Consider the following 5,785-nt stretch of genomic DNA (forward strand, 5'->3'; position numbering starts at 1 on the left):
TGACTTGTGGATAACTGTAGGAATATCCACAACGACCCCATTGTTGCAGATTCCGCCAGGGATGACAAAATTGTCAGAGTCCTCTGCATCCTCTTCCAAGACAGCAGCAGCTTCCTTCTGACTAGTGTGGATGAAACCTCCACTCTTGAACAGCCCTTTCTCATTGAATACCCCAAAAGAAAAGCCAATGCCAGCCCGAGACTTGTTATCTGCTCGATCATTTTTCCTAGACCAGCAACTGCACCACATTCAATGGCCAGTTTCGCATCTCTATAGGAAGTAAATGAAGGAGTTCTCTTCTCAATAGGCTCAGCAATAGATAAAGCATGGAAAGGGGTTCCAACTTCATCCTCAGCGTCTATGTATGAGAAGGAAGACAAGTGGCTAACCATGAGAGCTTTTTCTCCCCCTACCACAACCAGTTTCTTATTCTTGACAAATTTCAGCTTCTGGTGTAGGGTGGATGTCACGGCGCCAGCCTCGTGAATCCATGGTCTACCAAGGAGACAGCTATATGATGGGTGAATATCCATAACCTGGAAGGTAATCTGGAAATCACTTGGTCCAATCTTGATTGGGAGATCAACTTCCCCAATCACAGTCTTACGCGACCCATCAAAAGCTTTCACAACAACTCCACTCTGCCTCATGGGAGGCCCTTGACAAGACAGTCTAGAGAGAGTAAATTTTGGCAATACATTCAGGGATGACCCAGTGTCCACCAGCACATTGGACAAGGAGTCGTCTTTGCAATTCATGGATATGTGTAAAGCCAAGTTGTGGTCTCTTCCCTCCTCAGGGAGATCAGAGTCACAAAAACTCAAAGTGTTACAAGCAGTAATATTTGCAACAATGCTATCGAACTGTTCTATAGTGACATCATGATCAACATATGCCACATCCAAGACTTTCTGCAGAGCCTCTCTATGCGGTTCTGAATTCAGAAGTAATGACAGTACAGATATCTTGGATGGCGTTTGTAGAAGCTGGTCTACAACGTTGTACTCACTCTTCTTGATGAGCTTCAGCATCTCATCACAGTCTTCATTCACATTGCCACTAGGGCCAACAGAAGTAGGAGATTTTTGTACAGAGGAGGATTTAACAACAGGTGCCGAATTTGGAGAATTCACTGCATTCCCAACCGGGCGCTCAACAAAATCAGCTCTAGCCTGAGGCTTCGGAGGTGCAGAGAACACACGACTGCTGCGGGTCAACCCACTGACATCAGCAATACTTACAATAGAGGAGGACGGCAAAGTCACCTCTTTCCCATCTTCTACAGCAACAGCATTGTAACGGAATGGGATTGCCTTTTCAGAAGAATAAGGCACAGGACCGGCAGGTTTGATAATCAGGGAAGGAGAAACCTTCGGCTTGCTACCATCATACTTAATGATAACAGGTTCAGGTATCCGAAATACTGGGGAGATTACGTTGACCTCTGGCTCATCTTCGTCAACATTCCTGTGAGCAAATTCTTTACTTTGAATAAGTTTTGAATGATAGCAAATTGTGTGATCATTGTCTAATTGTTGGTTGTGCATTATTTTACATGTTTCATTTGTATTTTTAGCCTATACTATTGTTTCGTGTCTATACATAAAGATCCACATTGATACATTTCTTAAAAGAACTCATAAAAATTGTTTTGTGTCAGTATGTATCGATACATATTCATATGCATCGATACACAAATTTGTTTTAAATCACAAAACGTTTTTGCTTCAGTATGTATCGATACATGCTTAGTTAAAATGTTCTATGTATCGATTCATACGAGCTTTGTATCGATACATGCTTAGTTAAAATGTTCTATGTATCGATACATACGAGCTTTGTATCGATACATGCTTGTATTAATTCTCTAAAATTAATCAAAGCTACAGTATGTATCGATGCATAATCTTTTGTATCAATACATAATTTTGTTTTGTCTAATAACAGCTTCTGTCTTTCACATATAAGAAGTATTTTTGACAGCTCAGCACAGTGGAAGAATTCAGAAGTGAAAAACAGTTGTAACATTAATCAAAGGAGTGTGTAGCAGCAATTGTTTTTGAGCAGTTAGAAACCTGAAAGAGACTTCATCTTCTCAATCTCTTTTCTTCAAGAACATCAACACATAATCATTCTTGTTCTTTGGATTAAAGGATCAACGAGATAACGTTCAGTGGAACGATCAAGGATCTAGCTGAGGTGTTAAGTGGAACGATCGAGGATCTAGCTGAGTTGAAGGTTAAAGGGGGTTTCGAGGAAAAACCAAATGGTTTGTCCTTCAAGAACTGGAGTGTTCTTGCGGGTTTGTTAGTCACGTTTGCAGAACAGATTCAGCCGTAGCGTAGGGTTTGGAAATTGGGTAATTTCGCAAACAGGTCGTGGAACCGGTGAATTGTTTGCAATTTCTTGCAGGAAATTCTTGATCGAGCTCAGATCAAGTGGAGGTTTTATACAAGAAGAAGATCTTGGGATTTAGATTTCTGTCTTTGTATTGAAACCTTGTATCAACGAATTCGGCATTATTGATAATTACAGTTCTCAATTTCATTTGAAATTGAGAGGGAGACGTACCCACACGCGAGGACGACAGTGGGGAACTTCCTTACCAAATCTTTGCGTATCGTATTCTTTCCTTATCTCTCTTTACGTTTTCAACAGTTTTGTGATTTCAGTTGGTGGATTGTGGCTGTACATTTCGTGATACAATAGTGGAAAGAAAACTTCTTTATATAAACTCCACCATTGTTCATCATTGATCACATACACACCAAATGTTTGACAAAACTGTCAGCTGAGTTTTATTCATTGGAATCAGAATTTAGTGATAAGTGCATTTGAATTGATAATACTCTGGTGTTAATATTCTCTATCGTTCTAATTCAAATCCAGCAATAAATTCGCGTGTCCGGTTTTCTAGTAGCGGTTCAGAATAGGCGGAAGTCGATTCGAGACTGTAATTTTCCGCTAAGTTTCAATAACTCTGATAAGAATTTTTAAATCCGTTTATTTAAAAAGAGGTGATCTATTCACCCCCCCTCTCGATCACTAGCCACACTGTCTAACAAGTGGTATCAGAGCACCGGTTCACTGGTGTTCTGTGGCTGCCTGTAACGATATGGATTCTGAACCAAAGGGGGCGTATAATAGAGCGCCGATTTTCAATGGTGAAAATTACGGCTACTGGAAAGACTGCATGCGAGTTCATATAAATTCTGTTGATAGGCTAGTATGGGCTGCCATTTAAAATGGTCCTTTTCAAATTACTATGACAAATGCGGCTGGCGCCATAGTTCCTAAACCAGAAGCTGATTGGAATGAGAAAGATGAGAAAAAGTGGTCGAGTGATTGGAGAGCTCGAAATATGCTAATTTCAGCACTTGGTGTTGATGAGTATTATCGGGTATCCCATTTCACGACAGCTAAAGAAATGTGGGATGCTTTAGAAGTTGCCCATGAGGGTACTACTGAAGTAAAACAGTCCCGCATTAACACACTCAATCAAGAGTTTGAGCTCTTTCGCATGAAACAAGGAGAATCTATCTCCGACATGCAAAAGAGATTTACTCATCTCACTAATCGATTGAATGCACTTGGAAAACCTGTTTCCAATGAAATAGCTACTAATAAAATTCTGAGATGTCTTAGCAGCGAATGGTAACCTAAAGTAACAACTATTAAGGAAGCCAACGCTCTAACGACACTTACGACTACAACTCTGTTTGGAAAGTTGGAAGAACATCAACAAGCATTAGAAAGTCTTGAAAAGTTTGAGAACAAAAGTAAGAAGGAAAAGGAGAAGAAGAGAGACAAAGAGGGAGAGAAGAAGCCAATAGCTCTTGTGGCCTCTAGCTCTAAGTCCTCACGAAAAGAGCAAAGTGACAATGATTCTAGTAGTGACAAAGATTCGGATGATGAGGAAATGGGACTTTTTGTAAGGAGATATAATAGATTCATTCGAAAGAATGGAGTCAAGCATTCCGACAAAAACCTCATGAAGTTTCGAAGACAATCTACATATTCAAAACAGGAAGAGAATAAGAAGAGTAGAGGAAAATGATCTTGTTTTAATTGTGGTAAATCTGGACATTATAAAACAGATTGTCCTATGAAGTATAAGGATCAAGGAAAAGCTCCACCAAAAGGGTACAGCAAACAAAGAAGAGCTTGCATTGCATGGGAAAGTGATAATGATTCATCAAGCACACAAAGTTCAAGTGATAGTGATGAAACCGCAAATCTGTGCCTTATGGCTCACACCAAAAATCTATCCTACCACAAGAAGAAAATCAATGATAAAAAGGTAAAACAAGCCTATTATAATAATTTCTCTTCTATGTCTTTTTCTGAACTGAAAATAGCTTTTGAAAAACTGCATAACGAAGCTGTAGATGCTTTTAAAAGATTATCTTCCGATAAACAAATTTTTTCATTTCTGGAAGATAAAGTATACAAAGCTGTAAAAGATTTAGAATGGTTAAAAGCTAGTATTACAGAAAATTCAAAAATTATTGACATTGATGGATGTAGTAAAGTTGGGTATTGTGAAGCTTGTCATATTTGGCAACAAGAGGTAAACACTCTCAAGGTCAAATTGGAAAAAGCTTTACAACCTAAGGTTACTTATGCCGTTGACTCTAGGTTGTTTAAGAAGTCATTAAATCCACGATATGCAAAATACTCTTTTATTCCAAAGGATTTATGAACAAGAATAAACAAACACATCATCATGGTTTATGTCATTATTGTTGTCGTGCTGGCCATACCATTGAGAAATGCAAGTTTAGGAGATTTCTTGTTCCTAAAGGTATTTATCAATGGAAGCCAAAAGGCAACCATGTTAGCACTTACCCACTTGGACCCAATGAAAATTGGGTACCAACTTCTCTCTTTTGATATTGTAGGATGAGTTCCTTGCTTCCGTAGATAGGAGATGGTTTCTTGACAGCGGTTGCTCAAGGCACATGACCGGTGACATATCGCTTTTTATAGACTTCAAAGCAAAGAAGAAGGGATATGTTACTTATGGAGACAATAACAAAGGAGCTATACTTGGCAAAGGTAGTGTAGGTAATCCCTCTACCACTACTATTTCTGATGTCCATTTAGTAGAGGGGCTTAAACATAATTTGTTAAACATAAGTCAATTGTGTGACAAGGGTTATAAAGTTTCTTTCACAAAAACTTGCTGCATAATTGAACATGCTGAACAGAACGTTGTGTTTAAGGGTGTAAGAGTAAACAATATCTATATGCTTGACCTTCTTGATGTATCTTTAACAAGTACTAAATGTCTAGTTACCTTGAATGATGATTCTTGGCTTTGGCATAGACGTTTAGCGCATGTTAATTTCGATTTGCTTAATAAGGTTGTATCTAAGGATCTAGTAGTCGGTCTTCCAAAAATAAAATTTTCAAAAGACCACCTATGTGACGCGTGCCAAATGGGAAAACAAACGAGGGTCTCTTTTAAATCTAAAAATGTAATTTCAACTTCACGACCCCTTGAGCTTCTCCATATGGATCTCTTTGGACCTTCTAGGACAAAGAGCTTAGGTGGAAATTATTATGGTTTTGTAATCGTTGATGACTATTCTAGATTTACTTGGACTATATTCCTTCATAGCAAAGATGAAACTTTTTCTGCTTTTAAGAATTTTGCAAAATTGTCCCAAAACAAAATGAATTCCAAAATAGTTACAATTCGTAGCGATCATGGTGGTGAATTTCAAAACTATCACTTTGATAAGTACTGTGACAAGTATGGTATTGAGCATAACTTTTCAGC

This window comes from Lathyrus oleraceus, chromosome 5 (genome assembly GCF_024323335.1).
Source record: "Lathyrus oleraceus cultivar Zhongwan6 chromosome 5, CAAS_Psat_ZW6_1.0, whole genome shotgun sequence".
In the NCBI taxonomy this organism is placed as follows: Eukaryota; Viridiplantae; Streptophyta; class Magnoliopsida; order Fabales; family Fabaceae; genus Lathyrus; species Lathyrus oleraceus.